The 17,612-nt window shown below is 36.1% G+C and overlaps 1 protein-coding gene across 6 annotated transcripts in view; it reads left to right on the forward strand.

Annotated features, from left to right (window-relative positions):
- The first annotated feature begins 649 nt into the window (after positions 1 to 649).
- The window catches only part of LOC110370537 (dystroglycan 1), a 72,911-nt gene continuing 55,948 nt past the window's right edge, over positions 650 to 17,612 (forward strand). For 2 of the 6 annotated variants that reach the window (XM_064038352.1, XM_064038354.1), the window contains exon 1: positions 652 to 836. The gene's annotated coding sequence lies outside the window, so the exon portion shown is untranslated. Of the gene's footprint in view, positions 837 to 17,612 lie in introns of all 6 variants that reach the window. The other 4 variants (XM_064038359.1, XM_064038357.1, XM_064038356.1 and 1 more) reach the window with 4 other exon arrangements.

Here is a 17,612-nt window from a genome sequence, read left to right on the forward strand (position 1 = left end):
AGGTACTATGATAGTACTAGTAATATGATAGGTAAAAGGTTACAGAATAAAAACAACCGTATTATTTTAGTATCTGAAGTTATTTATCAATTGGGATTTTCTGTATCTAAGAAACGTAAGAATCCTTTATGAATTAATAAACTTTTTAAATCTATATCTGTGCGATACTATATAGTAATCATTTTTTTAAGCCATAACATTTATTTATACATTGATACATTCATGATAAAATCCTTTTATGTGCGCCATCTTTTGGTCACGAAGAAAAGTATTTTCTTCCTGCCATCTATCGAGAATTTTAACAGGTAGGCATAGTCTTGCTACTCACCGGTAGATGTCACTTTCCAAATAGTAAGCTCTACTCGCTGCCAGATGTCACTGCTCAACTTATTTAATTGCCACAATAGATGGCGCTTATTTAAAGTTGAAGAAATCTGATAACATCCAACAGATGGCAGTACTGTAGCAAACAGTGTTGCCATTACCACAAAAATATCATGTATTCTTACAACATTTAAAATATTCCTCGTGATTAATAGAATTAAAAGTTTCTTCAATTAAAATAAGGCTAACCATTTGCAATTGATGTAAAAGATTATATCAATTAAAAGCCATAGAAGTCATTTTAAACTATTAATTTTATTGACTGGTAAGAACAGTGATATAATTTTTTCGGCAAGGATCCCTCTCCGAGACTCGGGATGGGTCAAGTTTGAGATTTGTGGAGTTGATTGTACTGTGGTTTGGTGTGTGACTGCCGATTTATGTAGTGTTTTGTTTATGAATTAAAATATTGTTTATTTTATTTTTTGCCGTCGAAGCAAACGAAGTTGAAGGTAAGTGAGGTCTTTTAACATTTTTAAAGTCACCTAAATCATTCAGATTTTCTTCTAAGACAATCGTAACTTCACCAAAGGATAATAAAGTGTTTGGGTGTAAAAGCCCCTGGATGGCCTCGCTTTAAGCTTCAGTGACTGGCACCATAACTTCTTTACACAACCGTTCTTCAAAAAACAGCTTTAATAGAGTCATATCCTTGCAAAATCTTATCTTACAAACAGTTACTGGTATAGATAGCTTGTGACTCTTATATAAAATAAGATTCATAGTTTCGCCTTGTCGTACGGGACTGTATTATTGAGATAGAGCCCCAGTTAGTTTGTGTGACAAGAACACGCGTATTTACAGTTAAGTAAACTTATCTATAACCTGTCTTTCAACTTCGTGCACTTAAAAGATTGCCCCAAATCTCGAATCAATTTTGAGATAGGATAAGTACCTACTGAAGTATCTATGTTCTATGTACACATTATGAAATGCATAAGTTCTCTAAGTATAAACTTTCGTTTATGTTTTTTAATCATAAGAAGGTAAATACTTAGTTTTAAAAGTATGACCTAAGTCAAACACTAAGCAAGCCAAGGCTTTGATATTTTAAGTCCTAGCTTAAAGTTTAGAATATTATGTCAATGTCTTAGATAATAAGTTAGTACATAGTAAGAAAGTACCTTAAGACATACTTAAGTACACTTAAAAAAACTATGACTAAGAATACTTATCTAAGTACTCAATGCTCTATCATATTACCTGTGTACAATTACTTAACATTATGTAAATTCTTATTTTACCTCCAGTCTCTTAGAGGATGTTATTATTAATTAATTTTAATAATAACACTTCTCTTTATTCGTCTGAGCATACTTATCACTGTTCTCACAGTTTTTAGTAAGTACTTCCTGTTACTTTAATCTACCAAATAATATTTAGGTACAAAAATTATCCGAGTCTCAAGAGGAAGTAATAATTCAACTTACCGCAACAGGAAACCATTCAGACGATCAAAACCAAGGAAAATTTTAACCATTTTCCTCAACCTTTGTAACTAATTAAAAAAAAATTATCTATAACAAATGGCATACATAAATTGTTTTCAATTACAATATTTTTATTTCAAACTTAGAGACTGCCGGCCAAAAATTGATTACAGACTTAAGTGATATAAAATACTTTTTTTGGTCTAAAAAAATAATGAGGACTTATTTGCTCCTTAATATTTACAGCTTTTTAAATTTAACTGAAGATGACATAAAATTTTAGTTGTAAAGTTCTTGTCAATAAATCCAAAAACAATGTCGAAGAGTTCCCTCAAATCTTTTGTCTCCATCATCAGATTAGTTTTTGCCTAATACGTTTCCATCATACATCCTGGATCTGATGACAGTGTGACCATTTGGGAAGGTAAGCTAAGCTTTGAAAACAAAACAAAACTGCCTATCTTACCTTCTCATCCCATTTATCCATTATCAGTACTAGTTACAGTAACCCAATGCCCCCTGGTAAGACTGGTTGTCAGACTTTCTGGCTTCTGACTACCTATAATAACTGTCTAAGATCTTGTAAATTATATCCAATATACCTAATATAATAATAGTCAAGTTTACTTATCTCTAATATATGAACAATACCTTAAAATATCATAAACCCAAATAGGAACTCACATTCCTTTAGTGTAAAATTCAAAATCATCAAGTTAGTTTTGTTTAGTGCTCTAATTTAGAAACTATTAGCAGTCTAATACTGACTGACTGATTTGTACAATTCTTTAAGTCTTAGATGGCCCATTTATCGAAGAAGGCTGTAGGCTACTGTTAGCGAAAATTAAAATAATATAAATCGATGGAGGTCGGCGGAAATTAGTTATTGTAGTTTCAAACTAAGTAGTTTTTGTTGCGTGGAAAATCCTAGGCAGGTGTTCATAAAATGACAGAGATTTTGAAGCACACTTTAAATACTTACATCACAATTAAATAGTACTTAGCGTAAAACATCTAAATGGCGATCTATAGGAAATTTGAGAACACGGATTCCAAATTCATACGTGCATAGTCTAATTTGCGTGTACAGTCGTGAGCAAAACGCGCTAGTTGGGATTGCGTCGTCACCTCGTCACAACTATATCCTGCGGTCGCTGACCTCACCTGAAATATCTGAATACATATTGCGCGCCATGTGTTGTTTAAATGTCAGTGCTCGGAAATGGGTCGCATGCATAAAAATATTCTAGTTGCCTTCAAACATTGAAAATAGCGACTGAATATCAAAAGAAAATCAAGCACAATTTTCCGAGGAGTTCGTGAGTAACATGTTATGAAGTTCTGACACAGTTGTGTTTTTAAAAGCATTCTGGCAATTTGCAAAATTACTTTTGCTGTAAAACATTTTTTAGTTGTACGCAGTGTTTTTTGTGCCGGTCTGGCAGGAAACAGAAGGTTTATGGAGTTGATAATGAATGGGGATTCTAGGAATATTAAAATTCTGGATTTAATTTTATTTGTAACTCTTACGCAAGAATTTAACAAATGTACTCACCTTATAAATTGTAGTATCAGGACGAGAAAACTAGGTACCAGATCGATGCTCCATGAAACTGTTCCTAGTAGGTATTGAAAATTGCAGTCCGGAACAAATAAAATATTTATTCCTAGAATTGACTTCGTTCTCGATACCGCTCGGCAATTTTGATGCAAATAAAGCTCTGAACGAAAACTGTGCTGGCCGCGTGACGACAAAAGACGATGAACTGAATAAGTAGATGAAAAAAAAAATGCTATTCATAATTTAAATAGATAGTTTTCATTTACTATTGTATACGAGTATCATTCAGACTGCTTTGATAAGTTTTTCTTGGCATCAAAACCGTTTTCGTGACAATGTTTCTAAATCTCGTGACCAAGAAAAATCCACCAGCGATGGTATTGCGATAGATCAGTTAGCTCGCGAATTTTACCGTTGCGTAAAAACTGTTTCTACTGACAAGTTTATGTTAGAGAAAGTATGATTTAAGTGATTATGGCATTCTGAAATTCTATTCAGTAAAAGGATAGTTTGTTAGAGATAGTCCAAACGGTATGAAGTAGGATTTAAGAGGTATTTCGAGAGCTTAGCTTGTGGCAGATGGAATTATTAACTGTAGAGTTATATAATAAATAGTAACTTGCTTTAAAGTAGATGTTTACTTTAACGTTATCCCGTAGCATTAAGTACTAACTTTTATAGGCACTCACTCGCATTGTTGACATTTTAAGATATAAAATATGCGTTGCGGTCACGGTGCACATTCTGACCAATCAAAATAAAACAATAAGTAGTCACGCATAATTAACTAGGAATAAATATGACATCAATGTATTTATGGACTACACGAAGGCATCATATTTGAATACATATTTCGTAAAATAATTAAGACTGGTACCTACGCCTTTTACTCCCAATGTGTAAGGCAACACATTACGAGTATTTACTGTTGACTTTACACGTACATAAGATTTTTCCTTGCAGGATGCCTTCAAAGTTTCGTAACGTTCACTTGGCTGTTGCGAAAAATCATCCGATCTCTATCTTTACACTACACCTTCGGAAGGGAGGCCGACACCAGTCCACATAATAGACTACATAACAAAATTGCTTCCACTTACGACAACCCATATTCCACCTAAACTTTTCCCCGTTGTAGATCGTTAAAACAGTTTCCATTAGTGAACTAACTGCTGATTTACATTTTAACTGTCGGCCAGTAAAGATTGGTTATCGTTTGTCTGACTCTCGTCTCGGAACCTGCTTGACCTAGTTCCACTCATTTGCGTTTTGCTACCTATTTAGGACTTTCTTGCCTAACATGAAATACTCGATTGAATCACGCCCTCTATCTATCTGAACGTATTTTTAGGTGGCCCAGTTCAAGTGGACGGAGTGTTTCGGATTGGAATTCATATCTCATGTTTGGGCAAAGAGGTGGGTCGGAATTGATGTTTGTCGATCACCCAAAGTGCTTTACGGCTTGAATTGAATCCATCACGCTGCAGCTAGTTTTAAGTTGCCATTCGTATCCATTTTGTAACCGAGACCGATTTAATGAGTGGGAACAGTTGAATCACGTTATGTCGATGAGGGTAATATAAAAAATCTAATTAGCAACACGCAAATACTAAGAAAACGAATAAAGTTTGTACTCATGCTAAGATAAAATTATAAAAGTTTCAGCTGCTATTAATGTTTTATTGTCTTGTTTGCATAAACTGTTTGGAAATAAAGCAGACAACAAAGACCTCCAAATGCTTTAAAATAATGGCAAAAAATCACATTGCCATTATTCAGATTCCTTTTATTATAAAAACTGTAGCTGCCTGTCTCGGAGCTATAATTTTTAGCGTTCATGAAACGAGCATTTTCTGAATACTCTGTTCGTTCGTAACAAAGCTATGCATTCTTAACACTTGCTACGTTTTATAGCTACTGCAAGTTCATAATTAGTATCGAGACGTTATTATACGCGTGCTGAAGATATCGTTTCACTATTGCAACAGATGCTGGCGCTCGTGTTGTCACGATACCTTCGGGCGCCATCGCCATACATATCGGACAATGACTAATTTATTATACCATCTGTGCAGAGGTCGTTCATATTCATAGACGTTTTTTGCACACTACGTGGAATAGCGGCTTATTTTTTGTTGATGTTTTGTTTTGCCGCAATCTAGACGAGCCATCGCATCGTCGTGACCGCTTGTCGGACAAAAGTTATGGACCATTTATTTCACCTACATTTCAACTAAAAAACGTCCTTAAAAAAACATTATGTGACTAGAAGTTTTTGTTTTATTTATGGTGCTTCTTTTTACTATTTTGTCCTATTTTGAACTACAAAGGTAGCAGTCAATTTAAGTTAATCTAACCACAGTCTAGCGTGGGGCACGCAATTCCACGTAACATTTCTTCACACCTGTGTTCAGTAGGTATGTATTTTGCTGGCCTATTTCTTTGTGCTTGGCTATGATACAATTTAGTTAGTTACAACATGTTCCAACATAAAGCTGTCACTAGCTAACCGTACCGCGTCGCAAGAATAGCGCGATTGAATCATCACAATAGTCTGTTCTGTCTTGTGAGTCTGTGACTCACACTGTTGGCGGAGATGTACAGACTATTGCATCGTATATTATATTGCATTAACCGAGGTCAAATAAGCATCAACATTAAAACCAACTTGTCGCTTAATAACAACAGACCTACACGTTACATCTCAATTACGTCGGCAAACATCTCAAAAACATTAGCCGAACATTTGTTTTTCGAAGCTTTTTTAACGTCAAACAAAGCGAAGCGATGGTCCGGCAAACCCATCGAAATGGATCGCTCATTGTTTGAATGTGTGACATTCCGGATCGGTTACGACCAAAAGTGATGTCATCAAACCCCATTACTAAGCCTTGATCGCTCGCCACAATTAGCTCACAATGTGCTCTATATTGCTTTGCATCGAAAATCAAAATCTCATGAGTTTGTGATTTTAATTAGGCTGTATACACTACTAATGAAGACCTAATTCCTTCGGAATTGTAGGCTCGTATCGTATTGGGCACTTTGCCACATTATATCGCAATATAATGCGCCGCTAATGTCTTATATGGCCCATTATCATTCTAATAACGACTCTATTTTGAATCTGCGGCAAGTAATTTAGTTTAATACAATGTATGGGTCAACATACGCTCTACTTTCGTAGCGATTGAGCCCCGCCGATCCTGGGGCCAACCCACTCGCATTGTCATCAATGCCGGTCATTGTGGCCAATAAAGTGATTAATTCAGCCCATAAATGTATTCCGCCGATCTATTTCGAATTAAGGTCAGTGTTGCCACCCTGGCCGGTTGCACCATCTTGCCGCGTCGGTCAATTGCCGACAGAATTGGTTACTTTATGGATATGATAGCTTCAATATTGAACGCGATGATTGGTTAGATCGTTGCAATAGATCTCATTTCTAGATTCATACCCATTCGAAATGTAAACGGAGTTATAAAGTAGAAGCCGACTATCTACTATAAACTTCAATAATACTTTCATCGACCTCGAAAGAAAGGGTTATCTATCCAAACAACTCGCTTTTATTATGATTCAGTGCATTAAAATAAACTGTACTGATATTTGTTGTAATAAATAAGTAGTGGTTATTTATTATATTGTCTGGGCCAGTCCTTAGCCAGCAAAACAAAACCGTTCATTACTGACATACTATTGACTGGGCCCGGGTGATAAAGTTATTTACCAAAATGGGATAAATACTGATGTCTGAAGTTGTTTTTAAGGATGTTACCTACATGTTGAAAACGTTATCTGTAATAATATTGTCTTGTACTTCCCCAATCTGGAATCTGGATATAAATTATGACGTGATAGTGTAACTCCGGTTAATTTATAGCCTCAGTTCAAGGGTTCACTTGATACAGAAAGCGGTGCTAACGAAGTTCCATTGAAAACTTCCTCAGCTATATTTCCTTTTACAAATATCATGACTCCTAAGAATATAACTTTCTCTTATGATAATAATTCTAGTATGAAAAGTTCTCAAGTGATCCTCAACGTAATTCTAATTAGTGGAGCGGTTAAATATTATCATAACTGTCATAAGTTCCATTCGGGGAATGTGTTTTCTCACATTAGTTATCTGAGTCCGTCGAATGGGTGCAATGAACTTTCTAAGGGCTTCGGATATACTGAGCAGTTGACGCGTGCGACGATCGTAAAGAGAAACGCACTTGACGGATACAAGTATTATTGTATTGCATTAGTAATGAACATTGTACTACACTAACCAGTATTGAGTGGCTGTAAATATCCGCTTGTATTGGCATTGAGTACGTTGCTGATACAACTTTCCAAAGAAAACTAAGGATGTATCTGAATCTTTGCGGCTTGCTAGTATTGGTTCTTTTCTGAGAACACTGGGTAACATCTGGCATAGCATTGCCCAAGAATATCAATAAGCAGAGATTCGACATCACGAAGCCCCGCAATGAGAACACAAAAAATATGATTACACCATATGGGATCGCTAATCGGATTCAATGAACCGATGATATGTTTAAAGGAGAATTTATTAATGGTTTAATGTGTGAGATATGACTTTTAGGGCCAGTTGTATCATCTTACAGATTACAAAGAATTAGAACAACTTATCCTTGAAAGCACTTGTTGCGAACTCAGTATAATAACTTGCCAAAAAGGCCACGTGGAATCACCTGATTCCAAATTAAGGGTCTTAAATAGTCAATGTTTCCTTTTCTATCACTGTGTAATACAATAACATGTACCTTTCAATGCTAGCCTCACCCAAAGTGGTCGGCTAGAAGAAAAAGTCCGGTAATACCCAATTTAGTTTTGTCTTATACCTATTTATCCCGTATGCGATCCCATTCACGAAGTTATCTACCGGTGAAGCAACTCCGTCGACGCCCACACGAACAAGATTTCTACGCAACTGGTTATAAGATATAGTTGTTTCATTTAATATCCCTTCGGCTTTCTAGCACAGGGAAATATAATCAATGTGATTAGGTACACGATTTAATGTTGATTGATTGTGCAGAGAAAATTAAAGCCAGGCTTAAATTCTTGGATTTTTTAAAACTTTCATAAGAAGCCGATCCAGAAATTGGGTCAATCATTATTAAAATGTTCCGCGGACTGTTTTACGGTGACAGAAGTGTGTAGATTTTTTTGAACAAGTCCATAAGCAAAGTCACTGGTTCTTCAATACAGAAGAATAAGAGTGTGGACCAACCTCTCAAGTATGAGGGCGCGGGTTCGATCCCAGGTCAAGCAAGTACCAATGCAACTTTTCTAAGTTTGTATGTACTTTCTAAGTATATATTAGACACCATTGGCTGTGTTTCGGATGGCACGTTAAACTGTAGGTCCCGGCTGTCATTGAACATCCTTGACAGTCGTTACGGGTAGTCAGAAGCCAGTAAGTCTGACACCAGTCTAACCAAGGGGTATCGGGTTGCCCGGGTAACTGGGTTGAGGAGGTCAGATAGGCAGTCGCTCCTTGTAAAGCACTGGTACTCAGCTGAATCCGGTTAGACTGGAAGCCGACCCCAACATGATTGGGAAAAAGGCTCGGAGGATGATGAGGATGATGAAGAGTGTGGGCTAATCAAATACTATTCACAAAACTACGAGGAACTCTTGTACTTTTTCTATTCGCATCAGACCAAAAGTTAATAATCACTCGAATATGGGTTAGTGGAGTGAGCCATGACTTGCTAAACTAGTCCCAAAAATGAGACTTATCATAACCCACTTGTCATTTACATTAAAATAGCTAAAATATTTGCTTGGAAACACATATCATTTTAATATTCAAAAACCATTTGTTATCGGTAACGGACTGCATTTCCTGTGAAACGGATTATGTCACGTGTATCCAGATAATATTTTAAATACATATTTTTTGAATATTTTTGACATCGGTTTGACTTTGATATCATTTTAACCTCTAAAACCGGAGCAGTTCCCATGTGATAGCTCAATGTGACTCGATATCGTTGAAGGACGCCACATAAAAATATCCCATATCAATAAAATTTTGGTAGAATTTTGCGAAAAAAATATTATATAACCTTTGATATTTAGTTGGATAGTATCGTGGTAGGTAGCGACGAATACAAAACCCTTAGGCATGTTCGAAGAAGCTCATTGTCTAACTACATCTACGTGCAACTGGCAACTTTTATCTATCTTTAGTTTCACAACTCCAGCGCAAGAATGCAGGTGTTACAAACTTTTTATTGTTATTCCCAGATAAACAAGGAAGCAAGTGCTTAACAGTTAAAAGAAAAAGATAACGTGGATAAAAACTGTCTAGTTTTTCTCTCCTCACAATCAACGTGAAGATATGCGATTGCGTCACAGCTGAGCATGTAAACACAGCAAGTTTAATTTATCTCTAGGCTTACTTTTCCTTTTCTCATTTAGTCTCTGTCACCGTAAAAAGTATCAATCATTATTTAGTTTTAATTTAACGCACCCCATTTGGAGTAGTCTTAACACTGTAGCGTAATAAAGCTGTCGAGAACGAACGAAGTCGTATATTTTAAGGTGAACCCAATTTGTCAGTGCGTCGACATGTGGCATCAGTCACCACAATATTAGAGACACAAAAATATTGAAATATTTTCCCATTAGTCACGCGGATTATGTAATTTTACAATAAATACATTCAATTTTAGTTAAATTATGTTTTTAAGTAGTAAGAAGCATTAAATGATTCCTTGTCCTCTAACTTGGTTGCAGAAATTCCTTTGTCTGTTTGCAATAATATTGTATTTTTATTGATAAAGTTTTCAATTGATATCTACGCATATGTTGCTCCTAGATAGCAATACGCGAATAATATAAAAATGCGTTTACTGAGGTACACAATAGGTAACATAAAAATTGATTAAAGTGCTTGAGGTTTAGAATCGAGTATGTCGTCAATTTTATGTGGAAAGATAAAGTTTTTCGATAGTTTTTCCTATAAGAAAATCGATGCACTGATTTAAAGCTTATTTCGTGAATTTTCGACTGTACCAGTTAATTTTATGTTGTTAATAATGAAACAAGCCAGATCACAGCCAATCTAAAACGATACTTTGAGTTTGTATACTCTCCCAGGTCTTCGCATTATGATGTCATCAGTGCAGTGAACCTGTTACAAAAATTACCTATTGCCCAAGCTAAGAATACTGAGATCGATTCTATCTAATAATATCATAATACCCTGATTGGCCTTCATTAGGGTTTTATTCGCCTAAAAATAGGATATAATATGCTCTAGCATGGATGGATTGTAGTAGCTATTCTCACTCACGCTCTGGAAGTTGAACTCTTTAAATACACAGTACGGGATGGTAGGCTTAACTACTAAAATAGTGATGACGGAATCATAATTAAAGTGCGGTTTGGCCTGGTACTAAATAACTTGACTAGTAAATGTACAAATACAATGTAAAGGATCGCACTGAAAATACTATTGTAGCACTTGTATCTAATGAACGGAAAACTGAATTAATAGTTATACCTATTATGGACGCAGAATCTTTAAACGTTGCATATAGGAATTTAAGAACAGGGGCACAGTCTTTGAGGAAGTGAATAATTCTGAGAGTGCACTTACAAATTACGGGGTGCATGTGTCATAAATCCCAATAACAAAGTCGTACCTAAGAACGAAGGCATGTATCATCAGATGCTAATATCAAGTGCGAAGCGGCGAGGTGTACAAAATTTCCCCGAAGCTATGATAGCAACGCGAGACACGCTTCTAAGCGAGGTGTCTGATCATAAAACAGGCGTTCGGGCGGAACGTCGTACGTGGCGGAAGGAATCGCTAATATTCCGCCTTTCGTGATGTCACTGCTCAGACTTGCAGTTATGTTGCTTCGTGACAAAGATGACTCTTTGAATACGTTATTTGTTCAATATGAGTCAATCTGACAGAAGCGAATTCGTTCGTTAAACTGTTTGACGCTATAGCATCCTCAAATTCAACAGATTTTTTGCAATAAACACAAGCCTGGGTAATCTCATGTAAGAATTTACATATTATCTTCCTCAATATCGCGTAGTTTCGTCGATGTTTTCTCACGGCTCTTAAATTATTATTGTTTATGAAACAATGAGAGCATTCACACTATTGACCTTAGCGTTAAGTGTGCATTAACACTTGCTCGTCAAGTTGCTGAAGGAGATCATAATCTTCGCAGGATGAGTTTTACCAGAGTTTTAGAGTTCATTGGCTGTTTCATTATTAGTATGCAGCCAAAATGCTTAATATGTTTTAGAAATTAATACCAATTGTTGTACAGGTTTTGATCACCTAAATTCATTGGTCGAGTCCTGTTACTGTTGCCTGTTGTATTTGCAAAATTTGCATACAACTAGTGGCTACTTACAATTGATTTCAATCAACCTAAGAAAACTAGTTCTGGTCTATTTATTACTTTGTGTTCAATTGTATCACAATTTACATCTGAATCGAAGGAAACATGAAAACAAACCCATTGTTTATTCATAAACATGAGAACTTGTATAAGAGATTGTATAACAGTAAACAATTTACCAAATAATAGCATCTACGTTTAGGTAATGAAGGTATTCAATGACTAATGAATTTTCTCTTTTCTACTAGGGTGGAGGTTCATTTCTTCTTAGATTTCTAAGCGTAGTTGAATTCTAAACGTGTTGAGATACTTTCAATTTGCATTTGTTTAGGCTATGTAAATGTTGCTCGATCAAGATTGATTGATGGTTTGTTGCGGTAGTAAACAGACCAAGTCCTTATGGATCAATATCGAATGATAGATCGTTCAACAGTCTGTTGAATTTGATTTTGCAAGATTGCCATCGTCTGCACCTTGATAGGTCAGAAATCCTACGTAAATAGAATACCTACTCAGGGTACTGTTTACTTTATAGGAATGTAGTAACTTTATTAGAAAAACAAACACAAAACAGCGGTTGTTATAAATATGGCGGTTACAGAAAAGCATATTGGTCTGATGAAATTTTAGCATGAAATGTTGAAACAGCTATTTTCATTGTTCGACTATTTACATTGCACAATGTTCGATTTAGCTGATACATAGATACGTAGCATTCTTTATTTGGTTTAGTTTCGTCTGATCTACTTACGAAAGATATTCCAGTACTTATAATTAGAATCAAACTGTATTTCTCTCACAAAGATATTCAAATTAACGAGGCGCTAAAAACCTCTCATACTTATACTCTTTAGTTAGCACATGTGTGACACCTTTTTAATAATCTTTTAATTACATGCATTTGTCACAAGATTTGGTGAATGTGTCACTAAATCATTCCAAGTAATTAAAATTTGTCAAGTAATTAAAGTATATCTAGATTAGAATCGAAATTACCCTTGCTATTACAAAACTTGCTTCGAAGATATATTGCATTTTAAGACTCGGGATATGCGGTTACCATCTGCTCGCACGCTAATATCGCTAGATGCTTAAAGTATCAACCACAAAATATCTCAATAATCTGTACTAAAACAATACAAACAACCAACGTTGCTGTAAATATTTTTTACATAAACAATCAAAGTTTTGTAAACCATGCCCTTAAGTTTTTATGTTATTTTAGAAAGAAGTTTGGATCTTAAACAAACTTTGAGGCCACACGCAGCGCATGATTCACTGTCCATCATCTTGCACGTGGATAATGTTTATCAAGGATGCTTTTGAAGACAACATTATATCTTACTGCTAGGAATCTTTTCCAAATAACCTCCTCGACTCTTTTAACAGTGATAATGAAAATAAATATTGTAACGAAGTATCTATAGAATCAGATTGTCATCACTACTAACGGTATTGAGTATTTTTGAAGGGTTCGAGATATTATCGTGTTTCTTCTTTGGCTTTACTTACCACTTTCATGCACGGAGCTTGAGCGGGTTGTATTCCTTTTGCTGCCCACCATTTCCGATTACTTTACATTCTCTGGCTAGCTTGATATTCTTTGTCTAGTTTGCTAGATTCGATATGCAAATGCGGTTTGGGCTTTAAAATATTCTCAAGATCTTTAAGACCTACCCTTCCTTACAAGCCTTGCCCTCTCTTGTCTAGTCCTTACTGTACTATGATAAAGTTGAATAACTCCATTATTTATACCCATTTCTGAAAAGTAATAACATATTAAGCCACGTATGCAAAAAGTAACGTTACATTACCCATGTCAGGTTATAAAAGGTACCATTCAAAAACCTTGAAATAATGTTCATATTACAAAGAAACATGGCGTGTTGGCCACAACTACATTTTTTATGTCGCGTCGCGATCAAATCGCTTAGTGCTATATTAACCCGATAGAAAATATTGTTTGTGGTACAGTCAGCGTCAAATAGTTCGTGACCGTCAGGGTATTCAAATAAATAGACGCAACCAAAAAGTCAATAATATCGGTACAAACAAAGTTTCCATATTGTTGTCAACAATATATTCGCTCAAAAGGTCGAGACGTTTAAAACGTCATATAGATCGGTTCAGTCAAACCGCCATAAATATGGTTACAGTCACCCCGCCAATGGTATCCAAGCATTATAAGTGTTCAAAAATATGGAACACATTAGAAAAATATACTAGCATGTAAGGACGGCCGTACATGTCAGGTACCTGATTCGATTCTCCAATTGGAAACCCGATCGGAGGAGTTCCACGTACAGGCGATTGATTGTATTCGGTTTCTACGCTCTCCAGTAGTATGCCAGAGCTTGTGGCCATTGTATCAAAGAATGCTTGTAAAATAAAAAATAATTTAAAAATAATGGAGATGACGAATTAGCAACTCTTTTGTCAAAAGAAAGCGATGCTATTGGGTATACACAGATATTGTACAATACCTAAAACGATAGAATTGACTTCGTACGAAGTCTGTTTATTGTTTAAGTCGTCATGACGTATGTTCCATAAACATACGGGATACTTTTCGACAATTAATTACACCACGTACTTCCGCACCGCACGATGGCCAAGGCGACCTGGACATCTGGAGACAAACCCGTACGAACGAACCGAATGTGTGCACCGCTACATAGAAATTGTACTGCGAGTGCGCCTTCAGGTACCAGATTCAGTTACTTGAACGGTCGTCGAGTCGATCCGATGCACTGCTCGTGCATCCTGGTCGGACGTTAGATTTTTTAATCATTCGGGCAGAATCGTGCGTGTGCGGCTTAAGAATATTTTCTATGGAATTGACGCCTTCGGGTACCTTGATTTGATAACCGCATCGGGAACCCGACGCAAAAATCTGAAGTGTGCGGCCGCCCTTTTAGAAGTAAACGGTTTCCCAAACATGAAAACCTCTTTAGGCAATCTAGTATTATTTGCATGTCATATTATCTATCAGTCATATCAATGTCAAGTGCACTATTAAAGCAAGCTAGAAATAAGTTTTTCATGCTTAAATATGGCTACTTATCGCATTAATGAGACCACAAAACACAGAATTATATATTTGAGGGAGGAAGGTGTTTCCGTAACAGATATTTCAAATGAATTGGGAATATCCGTAAGTATCGCTTTAGATGAGTTACCTATCGAATTGAATTATTCGCATCTCTTCAGTTTTTTTTTTCTTTCTTTTATTTAGAGAAACACCGTATACCGTTGGCTGGAGAGATGGCAAAATGATGGTGCATTGCATAACCATGTTTCATTTGGTCGTCCACGTCAAACGAGTATAAATCAAGACAGAAATATAGTGCAGCGAGCTATTAGCAATCGTTTTATCAACTCCAGGAGTATGTCTGTGGAATTTGGTATATCACAGAGCACAATAAGACGTCGCCTGCGAGAACATGGGTTACGCCATCGTATTCCTGCTAAAAAGCCTATATTAACACCGAGGCTTAAAGCGCAGCGTTTACAATTCGCACGAAATTATTTAAATTACAATTTTGAGAACGTGATCTTTGTAGATGAAAAAGTTTTTTGTTCGTCTGCTCAGGGACGCTTATCTCTATACCGAACACCGAACACAAGGTATGATGAAAGAAATGTCCTCCCTAACAACCGCAGTGGCCGAATCACCTTAGGATTTTGGGGATGGATGACCCAAAGCGGACCAGGAGAGCTAGTCGAAGTGGGAGGAAGAATGAATGGCCTCCGATACAAAGACATCCTCGAAAACGTTTTGCTTCCAACAGCCAGGATTTTTTTTCCCCATGAAAGGATTAGGTTTGTCCAAGATAACAGTTCCGTGCACAACTCCAGAGTTGTTCAAAATTACTTGGATGGTAACATGGACCTGGAATTAATTTCGATGCCGCCTCATAGTCCCGACCTAAACCCGATCGAAAATTTGTGGGGCAAAATGGTTCAGGTATGGGACAGTACTCGAGCACGAACCACCGCAAATTTAAGGACTCACGTCGAAGAAGTCTGGGATTCCATGAGAGGAGACAATTTTTGCTATAATGCGGTACAATCCATGCGAAGACGTCTTTCTGACGTAATTCTAGCAGAGGGTGGCTATACACGATTTTAGTAAAAATAAAATAAAGATAATTAAAGCAAAAATGTTTTTGTTAATTTTTACACCCGTTGAGAGTTTTCTATACGTTCCAAAGTGACTTCATAAAAAGTGCTCATTTTGTCGTTAATACGGAATGTGGTCATTTTAATTAAGTACAAAAGTTAAATTAAATACGAAATAATTTCGTATTAAGCAATATACATTTGTGACATCATGAACATGTTATTGAATCATAGATAAGCACTCTTTCTCTATGAGATATATATACTCATACTCATTATCAATGAGGTTTACATCTATTTCCAGTCGGCTATTTCTTGCTTAAATATAAGTACTTATCGTAAACGGCTATGCACAAAATTATTTACAAAACAAAAGACATGTCTATGACGTCATGCTTAAAATGAAAAGGACAGCAGAAGTTTCTATCCCTTTCATTTTGTAAAATGTTGACGTGAGAAATAATATTTAAAATATAAAGCAGTAAAGTTCATTTTTCTAATGTGTTCCATATTTTTGAACACTTATAATGCTTGGATACCTTTGGCGGGGTGACTGTAACCATATTTATGGCGGTTTGACTGAACCGATCTATATGACATTTTAAACGTCTCGACCTTTTGAGCGAATATGTTGTTGACAACAATATGGAAACTTTGTTTGTACCGATATTATTGACTTTTTAGTTGCGTCTATTTATTTGAATACCCTGACTGTCACGAACTATTTGACGCTGACTGTACATGCAAACTTTAGGTTCTCGCTTAATTGTGAGTAATCAAGAGCTTCTATAAAATTTTGGACTTTAATTGGATTTTAATCTTATTTTTACTATCACTCTATAGCAATAGGGTGGCGCTTTAAAGTAGCTTGTTTTGCTCCGCAATTATCGATAAAAACAAAGCAAATTAATGTAACAATTAAGAGAAATTCTACTGCAGCTAAGGTTATCAACCTGATCGGCTTGATAAACGCTGTCGCATCAGATAGTATCTTCGTCTCTTGTCGTGTCAATAGCACGCACGCTATTTTTTTCAGTTCAGTAAAATGCTAAGAAATAACTGGTATGAGCGACAGCCAGTTAATCAGCGTTTTTTCTATTGAATGATGTGTCCTGTTTCTTCTCAATCGTATCCTTAATGATGTAACATATAATGAGGAACCGCTTTCATGAAAATGTAACACAGCTTCATAAAAAAAGTTATCATGTTTAATGAATTCTCAGAAAGCTCAGATTCGTAATAATCTATTATATTATTTTTCTGTAACATTCTGTCTGGCTTCGTTCGTAGGCACGTTTTTAGATACTTATCTTTCACATATTCAGCAGCATTATAAAGATTACTCGTCAAGTTAATTCCATCGCGTGCACAAACAATGCCGTGTGGCCCACATAGAGGTAGATAGGCGTAAAGATAGATGGTGCTATCTCGTCAGCACGGCACCAGTTCCACATAAACAAACAAAAAGACTTTCCCTCTTAATTACATCACATCTATCAAGTAAGTACCTTCACACGCCGCTTGAATGAATTCTAAAATGAAAAAACTTGGCCCATTTATATTCAGCGGAAATTTCAGTATGAAAAGTTAAACATAATCGCGTCCCGTGTCCTGAAGTTGATTCAGGTCATACCCAATGGAATTTCATAAATAAAATCTAATTTTGCAAAACGCGACTGCCGCCTAATGAGGGACGCAATTATGAACCTCAGCCTCTTATCCTCA

Source organism: Helicoverpa armigera, chromosome 15 (assembly GCF_030705265.1).
Source record: "Helicoverpa armigera isolate CAAS_96S chromosome 15, ASM3070526v1, whole genome shotgun sequence".
NCBI lineage: Eukaryota > Metazoa > Arthropoda > Insecta > Lepidoptera > Noctuidae > Helicoverpa > Helicoverpa armigera.